We start from the raw sequence: 13668 nt of genomic DNA on the forward strand, positions 1-13668 counted from the left end.
AATGTATTCATGTACACTATATTTAGGGTTTCTAGCCATATGGGGCGAAACTCTATTGTAATTGCTTTGGTTATTATTATTATTCCGCTGTTTTTTAAAACATTGTAACTTAAAAAATAATGCTCCAATTGATTAGGCATTTTGTATGCTGATAAAGGGCCATGAGTTGTGGTGCATACCCAAAAACAAGCTATGTAGGTCACATCACCTGGCCGCCACCTTAGGTAGTACACAAACAGGAAGTGCTCAATTGCATCATTTTCTGGTGGTTTAGAAACTTCGGATTTTTTGTGTTGCATAATTGGCTCATGTCTAGCAAATATCATCAATAAAATCTTTAGCGGTCTTGTGACCAAAAACTTTGAAAAAAATCTATTTAAAAATGGCTCATTCTACAAAGTTTCTGAAGCAGATTTTTTTAAAATGGCTTCCTTTGGCAGCTATCTTGGATTTAGTAAAAAGTGAAATTACGCTATAACTCACGAACAATTGGCTTGATTTAAACCAAATTTGGCATACAACTTGGCATCCTTTCAGTATGATGATTATGTGTTCATGAAAATATTTCTCATGATTCAAGTGGTTTTGGCGGCCATCTTGAGTTTATCAAAAAAACGCAAAAAAAAACTCAGAAAAATATCTTCTTAAAAAGTGTACCGCTTGTTTGACTAGCAATTTAGATTATGGCACCTATGTTGATAGCTCTACAAAGTTACTGAAACAGGTTATTGACAAATGGCTTCTATTGGCAGTCATCTTGGATTTAATAAAAAAGAAAAAGTTCTATAACTCATGAACTATTTGCCAGACTGATACAAAATTCGATATGTAGAATCCTTGCATTAAGTTTATAATATTCATGTGAAATCAAATCCATATATTGTGTAGTTTGTCTTCCATCTTGCATTCTAGACATGAAACGTTCATCAAATAATCACATCAAGCAAGTGCAATTTGCCTTGAGCCATGCAGGCTCGGAACCCGTCATCGCTGCTATGCAGCTATATTTTATATTTAAAACTGCGTCAAGTCAAGTTGGAGAAATATTGTACGACAATCTCACCCACCTATGTTATTCTGTTTAACACCAGGTGCAGTGCCATACCAAGGAGCGTCTGAGCAAAAAGTGACAAGCATGGTACGAGAAGGAAATCGAATGCCAAAACCAGTACATTGTGGAAATCATATGTAATTATAATTTCTGATTTTGTAAATGCTTTAAATACAGACAATATCCCACCAATGAGAACTCAACTTTGAAACTATGTCAATACATATATCCCTTTAGATTCGAATTACTGACTTCATGTTGGAGACGTCATCCAATACACCGACCATCATTTACTCAACTAAGAAAATCTATTAGCCAGATAATTCAAGACAAAAATGTAAGTAAATTAATTTTGAATTTGTTATCAATTGTATTGAGTAGCAATTCGCGGTAGAAGTACAATACCTCTTGATTGACACGTGTTTATTATTTATGTTTCTTACAGGTTCATATTAACGTTCCACTACTTGAGTCGCCATATGCAAATGTTTGAATATGAAATAGAGTTATGAGTATACTTGAATTTAACATGTACATCCTCGTGGAGTAGATTCATAATTTCTAATTACTTGTGCGATTAATTTTAATATTAATGAAAGTATTAGTTACCCAAATGCAAAATAGTTGCCTTAAATACATTATATTTCCTTAAACTTTGTACTCGTTTATTTTCATCTTACTAATATTTTCAATATATAATATGCAGTTGTCTATAAGTGAATTATAATCCACAATTAAGAAATATATGGCTAGAGCATTGACAAATAACCGAGAAAAGTATAATGTTAATCAATTATAAAGTCGATGACGATATTAAACCTTGATAATAATATCTTAATAAATCGCACTCTTTTTTAGCTATGTTTATATTTCAAATCAGTGTCACGTTGTTGATTTATTCTTATTTGTATTGTTGTACAAATATTGTATTTATGATTCACTGTAGTTTTATCCTTAATGTTGTAATCGATCCATTTAGCTTACTATTAGTTATTTTGTATGTATGGACTGTGACAAATATCATTTCGTAGAATGACAGTTATGATCCCGAGCTTAATAAATGTATATGTTAATTTCTAAGCATCTATGTATAAAAATGGTGTTATCGTGTTCCTAATATGCATTAAAATTAGTATTTGATATATAGTATACGCATCTCAGTCGTAACTGATTGGTAATACCACGTGACCATGTGATTGTAAGTTAGTTAACATGTCTATATTGTAGTTGCTGTTGTTCATCATAACGTAAATGAATCACCTGTTTTATACTATTTTTTATTAAACCTAATGTTTATGTACTATTTGTTATTATTGCTATGCGAATTAAAGTGTTTACAATCCAAGTAATGTTATGCACAGTTTCACATAATCGAACTGTGATCTTATATTAAACGACCATTCAAGTTAATAGCATATCCGTTGGCCTTAATCTAAGTTATTAAAAATAGCAACACAGGAATTGTATTTCAGCTTTGATTTGAATACACGGTTAGAAGACAGTGAACACATTTTTTATTCTCGGAATGCAGCAGTAGAATGTTGTTTTATATTGAGTGATTAAATTGCAGTGATATCGATTTGTATTATCTTTGTATTATTGTTTTCTACATACACGTGTAAAATCGGACAGATCGTTTTGATACAATTTTTGCTCCGCTGAGTGATTAATAAACATTTAAAGAATTGTGCTTGCAAACAAAATCAACACTTTTTACTACATTCAAAAATGACTTTTGAACTGTGAAACAAATTCCATATGCAATGGATGCTGTGCGTAGTTTACTATAGGAGTGTATAGTAGCGTTTACATTCAATAAATTATATACACAAATAAATATTTATTCTGTCAGGATCCCAACTAAATTATATGTTAACGCATTTGTATATGTCGTAATTTGTGTTAACGGTCGTGGTACACCATAACCTACGACAGGGAAATGCGTGATGAATAAATGTTTTAGTTAGCTAAATAACAATATAAAAAATACATAATTTATATATTGTGTCTTTGCTTTGACGGACATAAATATTTACAATTTTGTTTTGATATGATGTGTGGCTAGTATAAAATTCAAATATATGATGTTGAAATAGTTTTAAAAATTGAGTCCCAGGCAATGATAACAACACACGCTAAAACCGCAAAGGCTCATGGGTAGAAACTTGTTTGTAAACAGTGACACGCTATGGCCATCTGACGCATGCTCACGTGACAACTCCCGCGCTTTAATTATATGCCCAGATTCGAACCTAGCCACTGGTTAATCGTTTCTGTGAATAATTTTGTTATTAAGGTGTACATTCGTCGCTCGAACATTCACTATAATTGAGTCATTCATTTAGTCTTGCTTGTGTCTAAGCTATAAAATCCTTACATCTCATTCTTTTACAAGTTGAAATATTTATATTAATTCATCGTTTGTCTACTTATACACAAGCGGCATAGTCATATTTATATTTTTCGGGACTTCCTGTTTCAATAGGATAACTTTGGACTATATCAACGTGGGCAACCGATAACCTAATACATGTAACAAATATTGACTTTTTCTAACTTCTTTGTATGTAAATAACTTGCTAAGTTTTTGATCTCTCAAATGATGTGTATTTTTATATCGCGAGCCATTGCGTTTTATCATAATATTAGTGGAATTAAGTATGTGTATACTTTGATAATATGAGCACATGTAGTGTATAATATGCGTTTCTGTGACACTATGTAACGCTTTTTGGAAACATCTCATTTAAATTGATATCGAAATATATTCTTGTATTTATCATTCATTTGACAACTGGCCAAACATAAGTAAAAGTAAAAATAAACTAGAGCGAACAATTTTATTTTGACCTTGGAGCAATGAGACGGACTTTTCGACCTTTATAATTTAATTGCCCAATGGACATAGACATCTTGGTGCTGAAAATACCAAGAATTGCACCTTGATTCCACCATGTGAACACACAAATTTAAAATAATAATATATGTTTAGATTGTTTTAAATATATTTATCACTCCGGTTCATTTTGAATGTATTAACTGCAAGTACATCATGATACACTTTGATATACGACAGGGAAGTGCGTGGATAAATGTTTTACGACGGGAAGAGCGTGATTAAATATTTGTATGTAACGCTACATAATTTACTTCTTACAAGTTGAAATATTTATATTAATTCATCAGCTGCCTACTTATATACGAGCGGCATAGATCATATTTATATTTTACGGAACTTCTTGTTTCGATAGCACAACTCTGTATTGTATCTACGTTGGCACCTGATAACATGATAACAACATTTTCTTTTTCAACAGCCAAACTTCGGTAAAATTAAAAATTACCGAGGACGAACAATTTATTTCACCTTGGTGTAAGGAGATGGACTTTTCGAACTTTATAATTTACTTGTTAATGGACATACATCTTGGTGCTAAAAATACTTTTTCAACAAATAAACTATACATGATATGTAGGTACACTGCCAAAACACAAAATAATACGTAACACGGTGACGCCGTTCCACGGCAAAGTCCATGAATCTTAGATTCTTTAGCGAAACTGCCAAACCACAGATCGAATTTCACAAAGCGCGATTGAGAAACTTACTGCAAGCGCTACTGAAAAACATGTAGAATGTTACAAAATCCTAGTCGGCAAGCCTCTTCGTCTTGAAAACAGGCTCTTTCTTTGGTCGCTAAAACTGTATACCCAAACTCGATTAGGGTGAACATTTGTATGTAATATCAAAATCACGTAATATCATATACACATCAGGCAATGATGTCTCGTCATCATAACATTTGTACTGCATAGTGTCATATCTACATCATTTAACGTCATATCTGCAACACGTGTTAAATACTAAAATAGTAATTGCAGAATATGTAGATTACAAAACTCGTATAAATTAAAGTTGGTAATTCCGTGTAAAACGTATTGTTTATGCATAAGATCCGACATGTTATATTCATAGACCTTTACAGATACAATCTATGGAAAAACAACACCGGCAGCCAAATACGGTTGCTTCGAATTGAGGTCAAAGTGCAAAAAGGATACACACAACTCAAGCACACTGTGGTGGCAGTATTGATCATTTCGCTCATAAAGTGTCTGAATTGCAGAAATCTAATTTGCATATCAAAGGTATTGAGGACATGAACCTAAGTTTCTAGTCTTTAATTCAAACACAATTGACCTTGTGCTGACCTGTATTGTTTACCGCATTCCATGGTATTCAATGGATTTTTGAGCTGTGTGGGTTGTAAAGACTAGATAAGCGTTTTAATTCAAATGAATGACTCCCAGACTCTTATTACAGTAATGTTCACAATCAAACTACAATTTTTATATGTGTCGTGTTTCGTGTTATAAAAAACAATGAGAAATCCTACTTCGCATGGCTTCTTTTTCTTTCCAATAATAATAAGTTATCTGTAACAATTACGCATAGCATATGAATGCAACTATAGAAATTAAACTCCGATATGAAAACGGTCGTAGGATATCACTCGTGAAAATAACTTCGATACTCCCAATACATTAGGGGCAATACCATGGTTATCCGTTACAGCATGTGAGGTTAGGTCTTTGCGTCACGTTGATACCAAATGACATGATGTATATATACTATTACCTAAAGCAGGAGTTGTACTATTTGATGTATCATGAGATGGTACAATTGGTAAAATATTTTGGAATCATATAGGCTTTCCACAATAGAATACACTTCATTTAACAACTTTTTTTTTCTACTAGAAGTGATATGTCCACCTTATAGCTGGAATGATCCTGATTGTGTATTATTGCTTCATTAAATTATATTATTGAAAATTATTTGATAACATTCTCACATGTAACTGGTAATGTCCCGTAGTGGCTTAGTAATTTTTCTGGTGTGTCTGTAGATAACCCCGGGAGATCCAACCCAATTAGCATATACTGTAAATATCCTCAGATTAGGACTGATTGACCAAGATGCAGAATTAGGAGATGAGAATCCAGTGATAACACATTTCAATGTAGCGTCATTACCTTCTAAGATATGGATATCGGAGGGCCCTGTAACCTAATTGGCAATGCATGTACATGATTGAAAATAGAATAAACGTAGTGTTAGTTTCGGAAAACAAGCTCTGTGATCAACGAAAATTATCCCTATATTAATTTGATTAGTTTTGTTTATCTTTTGTTTATTTTTGTCGCACAATCACTGGTTGGCTCTTGTACACTAAATCATGTTTCCAAAGAATAAACTTTGTAATAGGCAGTTTCGCAAGTTCTAATAATATATTTTGTAATTTTTTAAATGTAGAATTATAAATAATAGCTAAATAATATATAAAAATGTGTGGCAAATAAGTAAACAAAATATTAACATCCGCGTTATAATGTATCGGTATTCCAAAGTAATCTCATGCAATCTAACACACATTATATTCGAAGGCAAACCGATTAGAAGGCGCATTACGCATTTGCAAAAACTGTGATGAAATTTAAATTCCAACAAAAGGCATCAAAAACTGAATTTCATACAAATCAGACGGTTTCACATGTATACAGCAGTTTGAATAGCACTCAAAAAATCCAAAAAAATATTCTTTTAAAAGGTAAAAATAAATGATTTTATCAAGAGTTACTTGCACATATAAAGGCAGGCGATGTAAATAAAAGTCAAGAGAAGGACAAATTAACATCAATGTCTTACTATTTACTCTGCCACTACAATAAATGACAGTCATACATTTTGACAAATATGTGTGACGTCAGTCTTTCATAAATTATTTATTAGCACATGTGTGACATTTGTTACAGGAATATATGTTTACACAATCAGATTTTAAATATGCATAAAATGTAGGGTATACACAGACAAGTATCATGTAGCTGGTGAAACTATCGTATTACCAAAACTTTCCGTGTCCCTTTATTTGTTCTCATGGTATCTACCTGGTATAGAATAATTCGATATAGAAAATTGACATTCCTTACCATAAAACCATGTCTACAAACATATTAGTAATTAATTCTCTGGTATTCCTCACTCTTGTGTAGTAACCGCCCATACAGTAGTATCATTCCAAGCAGCACGGCCGCTAATCTGAAGTCATTCGTCCGCGATGTCGTCACTCTTGTTCAAAATACCGGGGAATACATCTAAGCATGTATTCTCTCTGTATAACCGACATTGGGCATTCTTTGACAATTGTCAACAAAAATGTTAAAAACGCATGCTACTTATTGTGTTTGAACATGACATGACATTCCAGGTAGTGATTGTGGTTAATCTAGTGTAGGTATTGTTGTTGGGATACTCACAATTTTGCTGGTTACTATATCATATGCTGTCGTGATTAGTTATGTATTACATAAACGTCGATGGATCAAACACAACCCCTAATCAGTGTGTAATTAACATGCATATTATAAAACACTAAAAATAACTCTTTCCTCAGTCTTTAATACTAAGCCATATTTATTGCAACATATACTATTTTATTCAGACTCCCAAGGATGATCGCGAGTATACAGGTCTATCAGCCATCGGAAAGGAAAAGGACCACATCTACGAAATACCAGAGAAAGTAATTTAGATTAGATAACTACCACCACCACTATCATGACGAGTTGAACACCTTTATCTCATATTGCTGAGATATTATATTGTATTACCTTATTGCATTCAAATAGTGGTAAATTTTGTCAGGATGTTGACAAAGGTGGCGGTTATATATCACTCAGTACTGGTACCAGAAAAAAAGAATCTGAATATGAGATGCCACTACCACGATAAATAGATGAATTAAGCACCATATTTCATACTGATAATGTCAAGTAGTGTCTCTCTCTATATACACTATTTATATTTGTGAGTGAACTACCAAATTGTTATTTTAGAGGACACCTTTGGATTGATCAATGGATACATCTAAATAAATTCAACAAGATAACTACAGTTACAATAAAAGGTCGTGTTCAATTAGAAACTTATAACACATATATTACCAAATACAAAAAATATAGTGATAAATGTTGTATCGTACTTGACTAGTATAACTATATATTCTCATATTTCACTGATATCTAAACATTTTCTGCCGATTCCCAGTCCACATTATGCTAATTTTGTATAAAAGTATGATTTCAATCTCTAGATGTAAACCTTGTGAAAAGACCATACATTCACACTTGTTTGACCTGATCAGAATATATGATCATTATATATTGCCACATTGTAGATACATGAAGTAAGTGAAAAACTGTTCTATAACATATGTATAGCACGGATTAGTATACACACAGCCATGACACCATGACGTATTACTTCCCCGAAAAGATTTTGACAGTTTTATCACTTACATTCTTTCTCTACATACTCTTAGCATGGCCTACATTATGTTTTAGTATCTATGTTTGCTCAACACAAGAACAATATATGCAGTTTGTGGACGCACATTCTGCCATCACATCGGGGTGAGTGACTTGTGACGACTAAATGAATTAAAATGTCGCTTCATTTACTCATTGTAATAACAGCGACGTTAGACTGGCACAGTCTGGGCGATTTACTTCTTTTTAAATTCATATTTAAATACAAAAATAATAGCGAAATGGAGGTGTTAACGCGAAATCCCCTGTAACGACGAAATCACCCAGACTGGACGTTTTTGCCTCGCCCTCTGTGGTGAAAGCTATAAATATTGTGTTTTCATACTAGTTTATGTTAATGATCAGAAAGACAGGCAAGAACGTTATCCAATCAGAGTAATTCACCCTTTAAACTATATCTAGTTAACCTTTGTATCTGAAGACTTCACTATTTTTCAAGTTTCTCGATCACTCGTAACAAACGAATTACTATTTGTAACGTTCCGTACAAATTATTCTAATGGAGAGAAGTAGCCTGCGTGTAGCTTGATCTTGCATGGGTTACAGTAAAGCGCGATCAGCACAGAAGACATCAATTGATGGTTTTACTGACGGCCACGACGTTTTTGTTTCCCTTCTCACCGGAAGCGGCAAATCGATTGCATTTGAAGTTGCTCCGTTCTGTTTAGATGAAAAACAGTTTGGCACTGTCGGATCAGATAACTTGAAAACCCTAGTAATTGTCGTCACTCCTTTGGTTGCGTTGATGCAAGAGCAAGCATCAAAGCTGCAGAAACTTGAACCGAAGACGTGTTATTTTCATGCAAAAACGAACACTATACCAGACGACGTTCAGCAAGGTAACTTCGACCATTATGCTTCAACTGGGTATTCAGCAGTACGGAAACCATTCTAGCTAACAAACAACTGTTACTCTCCAATATTTACCTCATTACACAGCGCGCACGCCCCCACTCTTTTTCTGTGTCCGTTCAGTGATGTCACTGCATATCATGAATAATTAATAGCAACGGATTAGCATCGAATAAGACCAGTCTGTGGTGATTTCTCGTTCACCCCACCTTTCGCAAAACTATTTTTTCCATTTTTTAAGTGCGTTATTGTTTATTCAAGTATGATATTAAAAGAAGAGATCATCAAATAAAATGTCTGAAAATAGTATTAAAGAAAATAGAAACCGACCGTGTAGTAAATAAATATATCTTTTTCCGAGTGTTGAACTGTCAATCTTGAGAAGACAACGTGATATTATATACCCATACAGACCAAATTTGACAAAAAGGAACATAGTAAAAAAATATCAGCTGGCACAACGCATTGTAAGACTAAATAATATTTCTACATATGACTACTGAATATCCACCGTAGATATACGCCAATTTAACCGTTCGAGTGAATGACGGTCTGATTGATACTATTTATTTGCAAATAGGCGGTGACCATTACACATTTTGAGGGGCAAGACGGTGTATTATTGTGTCATTCAGTCTTGAGCAGAACTGTTTTAATTTTTTTCAGGATAATATTGCTGAAATGATATTCATTCCCTGTCAAATATATGTTAGTTTTATTGTTTCAATATTTTTTTTGGTAGCTGTTTTCCATAAACTGGACATATCATCTGAGTACGTGATAATATATTGTTTTGAATGAGACAGTGTTTTTCTATTACAAGTGAAGTTTATACGAAATTATACAACACGTCAGAAATTTAAAACATTCATAAATACAATCAGCTGAAGACGTTTGACATGAATTGAGGTCAATGTGTAAGGTATTGAGGAGATAAACCTAAGTTGCCAGTCGTTACTTCAAACATAAGTGACTCTTTGTGTTAACTGTTATTGTGTACCGCATTCCATCGTATTCGAGCGGTTGGTTTAAAATATATCTTTAACGTTTCCATTCAAAGTTATGGCTCCAAAAATCTTTGTTTATGTAATATCCACAAATAAAATAAATACGTTCATTTATATATGTTTGACTTTGTATATAATGTCGTCATTTGTCATGCACAACGATCGGGTATCGCACAAACAAATATCCAACTCATAGTCATAAAAATATAAATCAATGCATATATAAAACATCGCATATTGGACCATCATAATTTTTATCAAAACAATAACAATGCAAAATTTATAATTATTTTAAATATGCTAAATTTTGAATCTATCTACTAGTTCACCAGAACCATACTTACTTATGTCATTACATGCGCATTCGTCGCTCACTAATTGCTAACCATTTTACATATTCAATACGTACTAACATGCAGGTGATAGGAACAAAGATGAGGAATCGGTTTTCATGCGCATCTTTATTATTATTATGTGGTATATTAGATACAATTGAACAAAATAAAAAAGTGTTTATTTTAGGTCTACAAGAGTTCATAAATCAATATCCATAAATGACAATGCCAATTCCGTAAACTCGCAACCCCTTTTGAATAGTAGACAAAATAATTCAGTAAATTCTTTGGTAAAGAATCTAGACAACCCAGGAATGAATCGACCTTTGAATGACGCTATATGGAGTTTGGATATCAAATACAAGTATGGAATGTCATCTATAAATGTTGGCAAATGTCATCAATGACTTGTTATTAGAAAGTAATATTTTTTTGATGAAATTTATTTGCTCGTTTGTAAGCAGAATTATTATTTCCAGTAAGCTCAAGTTGACAATCCAAATGTACGGACATGCTATTATTAAATGCTTTTATTTCCCTTATATCACGTCCAACCACATTCTGTTAGTTACCTTTACACTGCGCTGGCAGGTCTTGGATTTGAAATTAATTTGTTATAGTTTTGATATGTCTTTATAAAATAATGACCACGTTAGAAAATATCTTTATTATCTAATAATCTCATATATCTGTTTGATTACAATTCCAAACACGTTTGGACGATTATGCATTCTAGTTGGGGTTATGATTCGAATAAGTTGCGAAATTAACGACCTAATGACCAAACGTCGTTTTGAGCATAAATCAAAATAAGTTAAACGTTATTAGCTCGAAACCATTACATTTATTTGGAATAACAAATGATGTGTGAGCCTCCCCACCCCTCCCGTCGTACTATCTACCGGGCGTTTCCTCTGTATGACTTTGGGTCATAAAAAACGTATACAATCCAAAATACTTGCCATTGAAGACGTGAATAGCTATGTGCATGTCAAAGTTCATGAACCCGGATATTTTAAGTTACTTAAATCACAGAACCACCATGTTTACTTCCATTAAATTGTTTTGGCTGGTCTTACAAATGAGTACATGGCATTATACTCAATATAGTAGTGATATAGACACATTCCATTACTGCTCGAAGGGCCCGTCGATAGGCATGTTGTCGATGTTCAATTAAATTATCTTCACTGTGTAGTGTAAACATTTATCGTATGTATATCATTTCCGTCGTACTATTTTACACATAACAGCCAGAATATCATAGTATTTACTAATGGAATATTATTTAAATCATTCACTACTTTGTATTTTATATGAAAAACCTCAGTAATTAGTAATTCAGTTTCTACATTTCGTCACTGATATAACTCAATCATAATCTGTAGAAATGTATATATACATTATAAACACCCGATCACACATTATCGCAAGCAGTCGATATTCTATGAAACTACGTACAACTCGAGTTTAAGTTGATTGTGTCCATGCCAATTCCACCGTTTGTATTCAATTTGTTTCATTTTCTCAGCTTCTGTTACAGTAGCAGTGTATGTTACTCTACCAGGTCAAAATACGCGTTCTATTTTTACGCGTTAAATTTGGCTCTTCCGTTTCACCCCTCCGGCCCTCCAGAATGTTCTACTTCCGCAGTCTAATCGTAGGTTTTTCGAAAACGTCTAAAAAACACAAGAATTAGTAGAAATGTTCCTGTTTTGGGCAGATTATTTATTAATAGAGAATAATGTCTTTATTACAAAAATGCTGAAAAACCGTGGTTTTTTGCCTTAGTTATTTTTTTTTATTGGCGAACATAATCAGTGTAAGCAAGTCAGAGATATGGCAGGAGAACCACATTCATTAATACAAAATGTATACATCTGTCAACGTACCACATACCTAAGGGTAGTATTTCATTCAAACGTGTGACTATAGATCTAGTGGGGCTAAACCAACCTATTACTCTACCCGGTATCCAAAGGCTACTCTACTATAAAAGCAAATGACTGCAAAGCCTTGGTATGAATTTATAGGTGATTTGGGATTCCTGTACAAGTCCTTTCTGATCAGAATAGACATTTTGCGGGCGAGCTTATGATGAAGGGCATTCATTTGCTGTCTATACGCAGACTTGTTACTACTGTATATCACCCAGACTAGTGGATTATGTGAATATTTTAATGGAGTACCTAAAACCAAGCTTAAACATGTACTAAGTGACCAACGGACTGGGACTGCGATTTATGGAAGCAGCTCGGGCAAGTTTGTTTTTTTCTTTTTCATTTAAACTCCCATATCACAGAATGTTGAGAAAATGCACGGAACGGTCATTTTGAATACATGAAAATTAGATATATTTCGCAAGCCTAGATTTTCCTAATATGTCAATCTAGGCACCTCCCGGAATGTATTGTGAAGAAATTATTTCTGTTGCAATTTGTGATGGGTCAAACCATAAATTGACTGTACTATTAGTGGGTAACACACAACCTACATACAAATCGTTAGAAAGCATTACGAACGTGCAATTGGAAAAGCAAAATAATACGATAAAAGTGTTTTTTTCATGTGATTACCATGTTTCAATAATTTCAGCTGAAAAATTAATTGTCTACGTTTTATCTTCATCATATGCTCACTGTTTGTACTATTACGTACATAATGTGTTATTTATATTAACTTTCATGTCAACAGCGAATACTTTAGAAAAAAGGGTATAAATTACAACCAAAAATGTCAATATTGTAAACAGATCTCACCATATCTCCATACACACCATTTGTTTATATCAGCTTGGAGAAAAGAATGTTATTGTGAATTATTCGTAAACATAAAATTGAGTTTGAGCAAAACAACGTTTGTTTAGAGCAAACTAAGTAGCTTTTATTTGAAGAATCAATACAAATTACCAGCATAAACATTATAGGTATTCTATGGATGTAAGACAAATTACTGTATTGTAAAATTTATATGGTCATGTATTTTAACTTAAATTGCAGATGCAAATATTATTAATATGGTTGGCGATGAG

Source organism: Saccoglossus kowalevskii, chromosome 5 (assembly GCF_978046115.1).
Source record: "Saccoglossus kowalevskii chromosome 5, keSacKowa6.1, whole genome shotgun sequence".
NCBI lineage: Eukaryota > Metazoa > Hemichordata > Enteropneusta > Harrimaniidae > Saccoglossus > Saccoglossus kowalevskii.